Below are 13,809 nucleotides of genomic sequence, written 5' to 3'. Positions count from 1 at the left end.
AGCATGGACAATAGCATATAATGAAGTGCTTGGGAAGCAATCATGCTTTCTGCTTTTGCTCTCTTCTTCCCAATGTCCCTTAGTCTTCGGCTCAAGGAGAGGAGACAGAGTGAGCACTGCAGAGACCCGGGGGTGACTCCTGGCACCTGCTTTTCCCACCCCTGTAGCGGGCCGGGCCCTCTGCGCCCACACTGTCCTGAGCACAGAGGACCAGACGGCAAGACTGCTTCCCTCTCCTTCGTATCCTGGCACCTAGCAGTGGCTGGCGCAGAGCAGGCATTTGCTAAATGCTTGTCAGCAGATGGATTTGACATGGTCCTTTAAAAACCCACGGTCTAGCAGGGGACGTAGACTTCTAAAGAATTAAGAAAACTAAGCTTCAGTGCACAGAGTGCTTTGCAAACAGAGGAAGGAAGACTGCTGGGTGGAAGGAGGCGGAACCCTGAGGTGGGGGGGGGGCAAGGAAGGGGTGCAGCAGGCCCAGAGGCTGAGCTGCACGGGGCTGCATGGAACAGCATGGTGAGGGGCTGAAGCACAGAGAGCACTTCTGAGTCTCAGGCGAGGGGGCCGGAAGGTGGGCTGGCTTGTGAAGCCCTACCCGGGAGCCTGGATTTCATCTCTCAGGGGGTTAAGCAGGGCACAGGGCCCAGTTTGTTTCCTTTGGTCTCCTTACCTCCATCCTTAGGGTCCTGTGCTGCTGAGTGACCTAAGGATCAGAGAGGCTTGCGGCCTGCCTGAGGGCACACAACGGATTAGCTCTAGGGTCAGAATAGGAGCTCAGCGCCCTTGGCTTCCACTAAGCAGTGCTCTGTGTAGGGGACTGTCCTGTTGGCGTTGCTTGACTCCTGCTGCTGTCCTTGAGGACACTTGCACGGTCGTCAGGCCAGCCGTGGCCTCTGGCTGACACTATCCCACCATCTACCTTTCAACAACAGCCTTGTCCATTCAGGGAGCTCAGTGTGATTGAGCTCGGAGCCCCCCCCCCTCCCCACCCAGTTCTTTGGCACAAAGAAGAAGCCACGAGATCCCCTTGGGAGAGCTTCCTGCTTCATTTCCAGGTGCCCGGCTGCCTGGGTTTGGCTTGAGGACTTGTTTTTCAAAAGAGATGGGGCCAGGGCTTGCAGACTGTTATGGCTTTGTTCTGGATTGTTTGGAGAAGGGCAAGAAGCCCCTCTGTCCCCCGAACCCCCCTCCCCCCGGGCCCAGCATGCTTTGCACATAGGAGGTGTCCACAAATGCACAGTGGGGGGTGTATGAATGATGGACCATATTGGAAGAGGTAAGGGACCTGGTACTTTCTAGAAAAGAAGAAAGGGACCTCATAGGGGTTCAGTCTACACAGCAAGTCCTCCATCTCCTCACTCCAGCGAAACTCCAAAGTTATGGTTTCTGGTGGTTTCTCTGCAGCACGTAGGGACCACACCTGCTCAGGAGCCCTTTCCTATAGAAGCCACCCCTCCCACCCACCCCACAGCCCCCCAGGAAGGCAGACCTGTGTTTATGGATGATCCGGTGGAGGAACGTGGCTTCTTCTTCGGGTTCCTGCTGACACTATCCCCTCACCCGAGAAGGACCCCTAAAAGCTCACCACACCTCCCAGGTTGGGTGGGGGTCCAGTGGGGGGGCCCTGTTCTCCTAAATCCATTCCATCATCAGGACAGGAAGGAGCCTCCCATTTAACAGGTGGGAACAGCAAGGCAGGAGGGGGCAATGGAGCACAGAAGAAAAGAAACCAGGCAAATGGTTCTGCACATTCTGGAGATGGGGAAGGAGCGAAAGGAGGGCGATGGGCCGTGGTGTCCGGAGTCCTGGGAGACTGTCTGGCCTCCTGGGTAGCTGAACGGCTGCCCCCTACAGGTGCTCCTTATGTCCCTCCTGCGTAACCCAGGAGCAGCCTGTTTCCCGATCCCCAGGTAGACCCGCAGAGGCCCACGTGCCGTGGTCCAGTCCCACTGGCTCGAGGTGCCTGTGATCTCCTAGTATTCACTCACCCTCCTCCCTTACCCCCGCCTGCCTTCCTGCTCCCTCCCCAGCCCCCTTGCCTCCCTCCTTCCCCTTTCTTCCTCTCTGCCCCTCCCTCTTTTTCCATCCCTCCTTCCCTCCTGCCCGGGTCTTCTCCAAGCATTTATTGAGAAATCACTGTATGCCTGATACTGGGGTGCAAAGATGAGTAAGACACAGCTATGGGGGAGCGCTATGGGGGAGACAGACGCCCCAACAAATCAGTGCCACCGGGGAAGAGGTGATGGGGAAGGGCTCGGAAATACCTGTGTAGGAATTACAGAGAGAGCACAGGAGAGGGAGGGGTCACATCTGTCAGGTGGGGAGGGAGGATTTATGGGGGTGGGTGGTGGACGTTTCTACCAGCTCTGCAAGGAGCCTGGCCTTACCGGGACCTGCCCTCACTTGTATTCACAAAGTCTGTGACCCGGGAGCAAGCCCCTAGCCTCTGTGGACCTCAGTTTCCCCATTTGTTTGTTGGTGTTGTATTGTGGTCAGTGTTTGAGGTTTAGCACAGGAAGAGAAGATGCGAAGGACAGTCGTGGGCCCCACCTGGGATGAGGGGATGTTAGCCACCTCTCAACGGGGCTCCTCCCTTACCCTGAAACGCTGAGCGTTTCAGAGGACATGGTCCACAGAGCTGAGGGGTAGATTCACCTGCTCCTCTTCTTGCCTGAGCTCTGACTTTTCCTGAGCGACACGGGGGACAGTGGGCAGCCCTGAGGGAAAGGAGGCCTGGTCCACAATCACAGTCCGTGCTGCCTTCTTTGGCCTCTTTTTCCCCCACCGGAAGTAGCAGCCGGATTCCGGAGATGCAGAGTGCCTCGTGATGCAGATGCAGAGTTTGCACTGATGTCAAGGCCAGAGGAGAACAGGGGAGGCGGGGAGAGGCACTGGCTCTTGCCACTTGAGACAGAGGTCACATCACCTCCCGCCTCCCCGCCACCAGAAACTTTCCTGGGCCTCACGGGGCGCTCACTCACAGGGCGACCCCCGGCAAGGCTGGGCTTCTCAGGGCTGGAAGACAGGCCGGTGGAGCCCCTCCTGGTGTCTCTGGGCCACGGAGAAGGTACAATGAGGTGTGATCAGAAAGAACCTGGGTCTTCTAGAACAAAGTGTGTGGGAGAGTCTCATATCGCTATGCAAGTTCATATTGTTGAGATTAATCGAGTACTTAGTACATCATACGGTGATGAGCCCTGTTAACCAAGTTTATTATTTCCAACCTTTTTTTAAGAGAGAGAGTGTGTGAGCAAAATGGGAGGGAGAGACAGAGAGAGACAGAGACAGAGAGAGACTCTTAAGCAGGCTCCATGCTCAGTTCAGAGCCCAATGTGGGGCGCAGTCCCATGACCCTCAGATCATGACCTGAGCCAGAATGAAGAGTCCGGAGACTCAATCAACTGAGTCACCGGGCACCCCTATTACTCCCAACTATTGTAGTAGGACTCTGGACTGTATGGTGGGACACCAGAGGTGCCTTTCCTGAATTCTAGTGATTAGAAAATGAAATCCCTTGCTTTTGAGGCAGGGGCAACCCTCTTTCAACAGGGCCTTCTCAGATCCGGCTTCCTCTCCTGTGCGAAAAGGTGGCGTCAAAATGAAGCAGACAGTGTAGTACGATGCCTAAAAGTCCGGCTTCGGGAATTCAAATCCTGGCTCTACTACTTGCTATCTGTGTGGCAACCTAACCTCTCTGTGCTTCAGTTTCCTCTCTTACAAAATGGGAATAAGAAAGCCTACCCCGTAAGGTTGTGTGTGGATTACACGACCCAGCCCAGAAGCCCTTAGCATCATGCCCTCGGATGCTCGCATCTGAGATGGATCTTTACTTTATAAACAAGGAAACACACACCCTTCTATGTGTATGTAAATACATGAAGTTACAGCTTTTTAAAGTTTATTTATTTTGAGGGAGAGAGAATAGAAGCGGGGAAGGGGCAGAGAGAGGAAGAGGGAGAATCCCAGAGCCTGACACAGGGCTCAAACACATCTGTGAGATCATGACCTGAGCCAAAACCAGTAGTGGGATGCTTAACCAACTGAGCCCACCAGGCACCCCTGAAATTGTACTTATATGTAGCACTAGTGCCAATTGCTTTTCCAAATGCTTTATATTAACCAGCATAATCCTCACAGTAGCCTTATGAGGTGGAAACAGTTTTAAAGATGAAGTGTGCCCATTTTAAAGATGAAGAAACAGAAGCATAGAAAGATTGAGTGGCCAAGTCAAGATTCTAATACTCTGCGTGTATGTGTGTGTTACGGCTTTTAATACTTATTTTTCTTTTAATGTTTATTTATTTTTGATAGAGAGACAGAGCTTGAGCAGAGGAGGGGCAGAGAGAGAGAGGGAGACACAAGATCCGAAGCAGGCTCCAGGCTGTGCGCTGTCAGCACAGAGCCCGACGTGGGGCTTGAACTCATAAACCGTGAGGTCATGGTCTGAGGGGAAGTTGGACGCTCAACTGACTGAGCCCCCCAGGTCCCCCTTTTACTTCTTCTTACAGAGCGCTGTGTATACTGATATTTTCTATTCTGTTCCATTAAATTCTTCAAATGCCCAACTTGATTTACTAAATTATAATTCAAAAATTGTAGTGTGACTACAGAGTCCTCTCAGAAAGCGAGGAGGAGAGAGGGCGAAACGCCTCTTTCCAGAAGCAGGTGGGACTCCGAGACGGTGGGAGGGTACCTGGTAGTTCCCAGAGGAGGGGCTGTGGAGAGAGCGTGTTCAGACCCCAGGCTGCAGCGGGGGAGTACATTGCTTCCGCTTCTCTTACCCCTTCCCAGACTCAAACCAGGGAGAGGTGTTCCAACCCGGAGCCCAGAGTGTGGGGCTTGTTATTGAGGACTTGAAATGCCCGGGGGTCTCTCTATGAGCCGATTGGTGTTCTATCTGTTTTGCTTTGTAAGTTCAACTTTTGAAATATTTTTATATTTGTCGAGTTATTGTACACTCACAAGAGCTGAATTAGGTAAACTAAGGGCCCACAAGTGAAGGAAGAGAGGCATGATGTTGAGTGTTCTGGCCCAGGCTCAGAGCAGCCCAGGGCACGGGCCTCCTGGCCTCCAGTTCCGGTGACCTCAGCAGCAGATGACACATGGAGTGCGTGATTCCATGATTCCATGTCAGCCGTGGAGACGTTAAAGGAAGTGATACAAACAGGAGCAGGAGGAGGGACAAGATCAGTTCAGGAGGCCCTGCTGACTCCGGGGTGTGCTGAGGGAACCCTACCTGTGCGGGTCCTGCACCGGCATTTGGGACGAGGGACTTCTAGGGAGGGTACCTCTGGGCCGGCCCACTGAGAACCTCTCCACTGTGTCCCTATTCTGAGCAACCCACAGCTGTCTTCCAGGGGCAGCTGTCTCCCCAGGCCTTGCTTGGGTTTCTTGTGGGCTCAGGGAGCACTCTAACACCCACTCTTACATCCTGCATCAGGAAAGCCAGGCCCTCGCCCGCGATGCCTCTCCTCCGCTCATCCAGCCCTGGTGTTGCTTTTAATAGTTTAAAAAGTTAGGAAAATATTTCTCAGGGCCGCAGTTGCCCCTGTAGGACCCTGCCTTCCTCCCGCTGGGAGTGAGCCTTCAGAGATCAATTCATCTATTGATCACTGAGAAAGCAGTAATCGACCAGGAGCCACTCTGTGGATGGTGAGACCTCATAGCCCTGCCCAAAGTCTCCCACCTTCAGTTGGTTAGAAGAGATAACATAGAGAGCAGTTCCAACAGTATGCATTGTAAACACACAATAATTGTTAGGTTAGTTCCTGTTGTTATTCTCGCCTCCCAGCATGAGCCCTGACGGAGCCCAGGGGCCCCAGTGCCCTCTATAGGGTCTCCCTTTCTAGAATACCCACCATCCATCTTTTAGAGGCTCCCTGGACATTTTCTGACTCTCCATTCACACCACCCTCACCACGGCCTTTGGGAAGAGGATGGTTTTGTGGGTGTGTGTGTCCAGTCCCCAGTTACTGGGGGTTCCTGGATCGGAGGGAGCCTACTTTATGTCCGTCTCTATGAGGATGCTCAAGACGTTTCTAGGGAATGCATGACCAGCATATGCCAATATTTTCATGGTGGGGGGCGGGCACTTTCTGTGGGCCGGGGGTATTTAATAGGAACTTTCTGGAAAACATGATGTTTGAGCTCAGCCTTACAGCAGTGTCCACCTGCTTCTGGTAGATTTACATTCAACAGGCATCTGGGCGGAACTGGGGAATGGATTTTGTAGAGAAGTTCCCCGGGTTATCGGTTAATCAGTTTGGCTGAGGGGTGCCTGAGTGGCTCAGTTGGTTGAGCATCTGACTTTGGCTCAGGTCATGATCTTGCGGTTCATGGGTTCGAGCCCCATGTTGGGCTCTGTGCTGACAGCTAGCTCAGAGCCTGGAGCCTGTCCTCGGATTCTGTGTCTCCCTCTCTCTGGCCCTCCCCTGCTTGCACGCTCTCTCTCTCTGTCTCAAGAATAAATAAAAAACATTAAAAAATTTAAAAAACATCAGTTTGGCTAAGCTTAAAGGTTGGCTGGGGGTGGTGGTACAGCCATGCACACAGGTGCCTAAAGCCTTTGGGAGAAACATCAAGACACTGTGTCCTGATTAGAGGATTGACACACAGGGGCCTCTGGGTGGCTCCGTTGGTTAAGCTTCTGACTCTTTGATTTTGGCTCAGGTCATAATTATTCATGAGCTCAAGCCCCACAATGGGCTGTCTCTGTGCTGTCAGCACAGAGCCTGCTTAGGATTCTCTATCTCTGCCTCTCCCCTGATTGTGCTCTGTCTCAAAATAAATAAATAAACATTAAAGCAACAACAAAAAAGAGGCACACCTGGGTGGCTCAGTCGGCTGACTTTGACTCAGGTCATGATCTCGAGGTCGTGAGTTCGAGCCCCACATCAGGCTCTGTGCTGAAGCTCAGAGCCTGGAGCCTGCTTTGGATTCTGTGTCTCCCTCTCTCTCTGCTCCACCCCTGCTCTCTCTCTCAAAAATAAAATAAGCATTAAAAAATTAAAGAAAATTGACTCACAGAGCAGTGGAATATGACCTTCAACAGGTAAATGGGGGTGCACTGTAGTGGGCTTTGGGTACCGAGGACTTAGGCCTTTCTGTGGCCAGCTGGGGAGGGGACAGCCACTGGGAGTTTCATGAGCAAAAGAGTAACATGATGAAAACAGGTGTGAAACAGAGGGCTACTGGCTGTATTTCTAAAGCACAAAGGCAGAGTCCTAAACTTTCCCTTTATCACCTGTTCCGGTGCTTCTTGGTGTCTAACCTAAATCTTCCCTGCTGTAATCAAAGCCCAAGTTCTCTTAGGAGGTAGAAAACAGCTGGATGGGGCCCAGCGACTGGAAAAAGTCCTTCTCCCATTTCTGTCTGAGAGAAACTCGCACACCTTGGTGGACCAGGTATGCCCGGCTTCTGGGCCAACCTGGCAGAGCCCTGGGGCACAGGAGGGCACTGAGGCTGGCACTGATACAGGGTGTGGGTTGGAAGTAGTTGGAGCCCCTGCCCAGGATGAGAGGCCCTTTGAAAAGCTTGTGGGCATCACGGCAAGTGCCTGGCCTCCTGCTCCATTGTGAGCACGAAAGAGATGAGGCTGATAAAGGTCTCCTGGCTGGAAGATAAGGGCCTAGAAGAGGAAAGATAAGACAGGGTTCAGGGAGGGGCACAGGAGAAGGGGGGGCCTCCCTGTTTCTCATCCCAGCTTGTCGGGGTGCTGACACCTGAGAGAGGGATCCCCCAGGATCAAGGGAGGCAGCAGGTGTCGGTTGGCCTCCAGTCTCCTGCTTTGACGGTCCAGTCTGTCCCCAGGCTTGGGGGAGCTGGCAGGAGCCCAAGTCTGTCTCGACCCCGAGGGTCCTCCTCTGCTGTTGCCCTTGTCTCACTGCCTCCACCTGCCATCCGCAGCTGTCTCTGAGGGACTCCCAGAGACTCCAGTCTCTGAAGAAGAAAGCTCTTGGTGAGGGCAGAATTTCCCCCCCACCCCCGGGCTCCCAGGGCAAGTGGAACATTCCATTTAAAAGGTGAACCAGGAACAGGTGAGCAGACAGTGCAGAAAAAGGAGAGGACTCAGAGACACGGGGGGGGGGGGTGCTGAGCCACCTGCACTGCCCTCCTCCACGCCAACCTGCTCGAGGGCTCCTCGCTTCCTGTGTCTTGACCCCAAAATGCCAGCACGACAGGCTACAGCTCTGGGACACTTGAAACAGCCAGGTAGGCAGACATCCTCTCAAAACACCCTGTCCCTCCCCCCTGGGGACCTTCACCTTCCCACCCGCCTGGGGCTCCTGGGTCCCACAATTCTGGGGGCACCATTCACACCGTGTTCTATGTGATGGCACCCCCTGGGGGCATGCCGAGTCGGGGAAGTCAGTGCCAGCAGATAAGTATGAGGGCAGAATTGGATACTTTTCTGTGTTCCAGACAAACAATGAGGACCTTTCCAGGAAGCTCGGGGCAGGGAGTTGACTGTAAGAGGATCCCTGGGTGATGCTCTGTGCGGTGGCTCAGACAGGTTTCTGCATTTGCTACTGATTGCTTAATTAGACACCTACATAGTGCTCTCTGCTAATGACCACATCTCCCAGTGAGATGGCAGAAAAAAAGGTGGGGAGTTGGAGAGTGCCAGGTGAAGGTCTCAAGGACAGCTACCTGAGAAGGGGGGCAGGAGAGGTAGAGCATCATGGGATTTCCTCGGACCGATATACACTGAAGACTGTCCTGAAGAGTAAGTGTTCTCTGCAGAGACCAAGAAAAGAGGCCGTGGGCTTGGAACCTGTTTCTGTCTCCAACATGGACATCCTGTGGGAGCTTTCAGCTCCTGGCTGTGGTTTGCCCTCCTGAGAAATGGGAAGGGTCCTCTCCTGTGTCTATGTAGTCATGGAAGCCAGAGGGGTCCAGGCACGTGTGTAGCCTGGGAGGTAGGTGCTCTGCAGGGGAGAAGCAACCAGGGAGGCCCCTGCGGGGTAGGTTGGGAGGAGGACCAGGCAGGGTGCAGGAGTGCCTCGCCAAGCACCGTGGGCTCCAGCTGGACAATCAGGAGCCTCGAGGGGATTTGAAGCCGCTTAGAGCTTCAATAATGGGCTGCGAGCCTGGCTGCAGGCATTTCAGATGCTCAGAGGGCAGGGAGGAGGCAAAGCGATGCAGGCGATTCTCCACTGAGGATTGGAGGAGAAGCTGCACCAAAGTGTTTGTGAGTTCTTGGTGCGTATCCCCAGCACTCTCTAGCCCATCTTTCTGGAACTAGGTCTGTTGAGGAGACCTCCCACCCCTCTACTGGGTGAGCCAGAAAATATTTACCAAAAGCAGGCTGTAGAGGGAAGGTGCCAAGCTCCAGGTCAATGTTGGGTTTGTGCTGCCCACACAATGCCATGCTTCATGGGCTCCCAAGCACCATAGCCCTGGCAGGAGGCCTGGAGCCGGGCCCCTGCGAAGCATGGCTGAGGAGGGGAGATGGACCATGGCTGAGCTGGGGAGATGCCACTCTGCTCCTTGGGTGTCTCTGGGATGCTGGCATCCTGGCTTTGGACTGTCTCTGGCCTCATTCCTACCATCCGGGGATGCCTCACGACGATGGATTTGGCCAGGGACTGTGGGACGGTTATATGTAGTGATCTCCCCTATGCTTCTAATGGAAATGGTAGAAATACTCATTTCTGCTTATTTCAGAGACAGAGCGAGGTTGACAGACATGATCAACTGTCATGGAAACCTTGGGCCTTAAGGAAAAGACTGAATTTGGAAGCTGGACAAGCCTGGGTTTAAAGTTTGGCTTCAGAACATACTAGCTCTGTGATCTGGGGCAAGCCAGCTAACTCCTCTCCTCCTTGACTCCTGTGGTGTTAAATGGGATGTTAGGACCACATGGCCACGGGTGATGTGAAGCTTCCTCCTATAATGAAAGAAAACCATTCCTTTTTGGCATAACCTGGATGCCTTCATGTTGAAAGGAAGAAAAGGGACTATATTCAGTTTCACTTAATAAACATTTCGAAGCAAAGGTATTTCCAGTTTCAAAGAGTCAGTGATTTTTTTTGTCTTTGAAAACCCTTTGAAGATCTTGGAAGGAAGAAGTAACCTCTATTATAGTTGGCAGTTATCATTAGTTTTTTGTTACCCCCTCGGGAAGTCTTTATCCGTTCAGTTCCAGAACTGGAAGTCACGGGGGAGTCAGAAAGCATGCTTAACCAACAGCACCCTTCAACATGGAACGTGCCACCTTGAGGAGTAGTGAATGTCTTGTCCCTGTGCGAGTTCATGTGACAGGTTCCTCTTTCCTAGGTGCTGGAGAGAGCTTTTCCTGCCTGGGTGGAGCGCGACGGGGTACCTGGCATGGAGGTCCCACCTAACCGTGGGGACCCTCTGATTCTGAGATCACCCAAATCGCCCAGTTGAGGATCAGAGGTTTCCCTACCCCCCTAGGTGGATGCAGGAGAGATTGGGACTACAGGAACATTCCCCACTGGGCCCTCTGACTTTCTTCTCCAGAGCACGGCTTCTTTTATTTGCACTGAATTGATTCTCTCCCTAAACGTTCTTTACTACAATGGAAGGCTTTGTGCCCGTGTTCACTCTGGCCTTGCTACGTGTCTCAGAACCAACTTCTATTCTGGGGTGGATCTTTCCCCTGTGTTCCAAACCATCTCTAGGAGGATGGGCGATTATTAATGAAACAACTATTTATGGTATTCCCGCTAGGTGCAAGGCACTAGTGTAAGAGCAGAGAGGGAGGGTGAATTAATAGCCCCAGTCCTTAAAAGGCTTCCGCCTCCTTTGGAAACAAGTTTTACACAAGTAGAAAGTCAGTGGAGGGTAGAAGCTTGCAGGAAATGACATGGAGGGGTAAAGGCGACAGCAGGTGAGCGTGGGAGAGGAATAGATAGCTAGTCATGGGCAGAGGTGCTACGGTTAACCGGGCCAGTGGATTTTGGACCCTGGTTACTGTTGGGTGACAGACTGGGGAGGGAGAGACATAAAGTCGACCTGGCAGTTATAAGGCTGTCTGACTGGGACAGTTAATGTTGACATTGATAGAAGTAAGAGAACATAGATGGCGAGCCCATTAATAATTGACTGTTTGGAGTGCCTGGGTGGCTCAGTCAGTTAAGCATCTGACTCTTGATTTAGGCTCAGGTCATGATCTCCGAGTTTGTGAGATCGAGCCCTGGGTCGGGCTCTGTGCTGATAGTGTAAAGCTTGCTTGGGATTCTCTCTCTGCTCTCCCCCCATTCCTCCCAGCTGTCTCTCTCTCCCTCTCTCTCAAAATAAATAAATAGACATTTTTTAAAAAGTTGACTGTGTTTAACCTGCACAGGTTGCAATATTCAAATGGTACGGAATAGTTTCCGAAGCTTCTCTCCCGCTTCGTCTCAGATCTACCCCCCAGCCCGCTCCCTGGAGGTGACCACTCTTACCAGTGTGTGGGGTGTCCTTCCTGAGATGCTCTAAGCCAGTCTGCACTGTGACTCACAGGCCAAATCCAGTCTACCGCCTAATTTGTTGGGACCCACAACCCAAAAGTGGGGTGTGTGTGTGTGTGTGTGTGTGTGTGTGTATTTATTTATTTATTTATTTAATTTATTATAAACGATTATCCATTTTTGAGAGAGAGACAGCACGTGTGAAAGAGAGCACATGAGTAGGAGGGGGGCAGATAGAAGGGGACAGAGGATCCAAAGTGGGTTCCACGCTGACAGCAGCCCCTGATACGGGGCTCGAACTCACAAACCACTCACAAGATCATGACCTGAAGTCGGACACTCAACCAACTGAGCGAGCCGCCCAGACGCCCCTTATATTTTAAATGGTGAAAAAAAAAATAGAAAGGTTTTTGATTTATTAAAATTATATGAAATTCAAGTTGTAGTATCCACAAGTAGAGTTTTGTTCACAGCTACGCTCTTTGATTTATGCTAATTCATTTATGCTCATTTGTTTACACTAATTGATTTGTCCTCATTTGTGTAGTATGCTAATTAACTTTTCCTTATTTGTTTATGCTTATTTGTTTACATAGTGTCTGTGGCTGCTTGTATAAAGCAAAGGCAGAATTAAGTGTTTGCAACAGAGACCGTATGGCCCAGGAAGGATTTACTGGCCCTGAAAACATTGACTATCTTACATACAAAGTTTGCTGACCCCTGCTCTGTAGAATCATGCAAATTACAAATTATTTCTTCACCCAAATGATAGCATGCTAATTGCTCTGCTCCTCACTATCTCCATCTCCTGTGTCTTGACGGCTGTTCCACATCAATACTATAATATAGCTAGTCAGTGCATGGTGAATCTTAATTTGACTTTAGGTGTGCTGAGTTCAAGGCAAAGACTAGTTACCCCTGAGGAAAAGGCTCATAGGTAGACGGGCGTACGGGGACTGAAGCTTGGAGCCTGGAGGTAGAGATGCAAGAAACATCCGGGGAGAGGTCTTCAGTGTGAATCTGCGACCTCAGCCTGTGGTGCAAGGTTTCCCTTCATAGAAATGAAGCATTGCACTCTGAGCGCTGTGCCAAGTCAAGTATGGGTGTCAACGGTCAGATTAACATAAAGACAATGAACAAGAAACGTTAAACCAACACCTGAAGGAACAGTAAATACTAAAGGCAATTTAGAGTTACCTACTTGAGTGAGAAGTAAGCTAATACCAGGCAGTGAGCAGTAGCGAACAGAACAAGAGGGTGGTGGGTCTTTCCGAGTGCCTTCTGAGTCTCTAATACTTTATACCCGTTACCTTATTTAAATTGTTACTCTCTCGGGTAGTATCACTTGCTTCATTTTACAACTAAGGAAATTGAGGCCCGGAGATGTTAGGTGATTTTTCTCACTATCAGTGATTCAAGTGAAAACCCAAGTTATACGAAGGCATGATTCTATTTGACTTTAAAGACTTACCTTTTGGTTCTACAACCCAAATCAGTCCAGAAGTCACTCCCCAGCTTTGCTAAGCCTTTTTTTCTTCCTGGCCTCAGCTCCCTCATCTGCAAAATGGGGCAAGTGTCCCCCTACTATTTCTTCCCACTCGCCCGTGGCCTGATTCTATTGTGGGTGAACCTTAAGGGAAACGGGTGTTCCCGTAAGAGTCAGATGCAAAAAATTGGAAGAGCAGTAGAGGGGAAGGTGAATTTAGCAATTAGTATATGCCAGACCAGTTATCTGGAATCTGATCCTTAGAAAAATATAATTCCTTGATGTGGAGCTGAAGGCTAGAAATCTATGCCCCTGAACTGAGAACTTGCCCATCACCCTTGCTGCCATGACCCTGAGTCCACTTAAGCACCTGGACTTGAACTGCGGGGAGTTTGGTGAGGGGGGTGAGGGTGAGGGGGAAGAGGCAGCTGGGGCTGGAAGCGCCTGACAGGTCGCTTCCTGTGTCTGCCAGGCTCTGCTTGGCTCCGCTCAGTGTTTCTGGAACTGAGCTGCTACAGCTAGAGGGCTGTCTGATGTTACCAAGTTGCAGGCGGGGTGGAGAGGGAGGGGAAGGAAGGCGGGTGAGCCATCGGACCCCAGGAGCTGGGGGTGTGAGTGTGTTTATATAGAACTCGGCCAACCTGCAGTTTCAGATTTCAGACCCCCCGCTTTATCAGGAGACTTTCCCCTGGTTTTCAGTTAAGGCTGGAGCCAGGAGAGAGCGGACACCAGAGCCTTCCTGGAAGGCTAGGGAAATTCTGGATTCCCGGCTCTCTCCCTGTCTCCTTCCTTCTCATGGGAGCTGCACCGGCCATCCTTGACAGTTTTCTCCAGTCTGGAGTATTGTTTCATTCCTTCCCAATCAGCTGTCTGCGTCTTCCAGTTGGGTCCTGACTTCCAGCA

The 13,809-nt window shown here is 51.5% G+C and overlaps 1 protein-coding gene and 1 long non-coding RNA gene across 2 annotated transcripts in view; one reads left to right on the top strand and one right to left on the bottom strand.

Moving 5' to 3' along the window:
- PLEKHA6 (pleckstrin homology domain containing A6) overlaps nt 1-13,809 on the top strand; it is a 113,966-nt gene that overhangs the window by 25,347 nt on the left and 74,810 nt on the right. The window lies entirely within an intron of this gene.
- LOC115288318 lies at nt 7,177-7,865 on the bottom strand. Its single transcript, XR_003906936.1, has 2 exons — nt 7,725-7,865; nt 7,177-7,630 (listed from the first exon to the last, which is right to left on the bottom strand). It is a non-coding gene; the product is annotated as an uncharacterized LOC115288318 (long non-coding RNA).

Source organism: Suricata suricatta, chromosome 3 (assembly GCF_006229205.1).
Source record: "Suricata suricatta isolate VVHF042 chromosome 3, meerkat_22Aug2017_6uvM2_HiC, whole genome shotgun sequence".
NCBI lineage: Eukaryota > Metazoa > Chordata > Mammalia > Carnivora > Herpestidae > Suricata > Suricata suricatta.
Note: the sequence above shows the minus strand (reverse complement) of the source record. Positions and strands in the feature narration are given on the sequence as shown.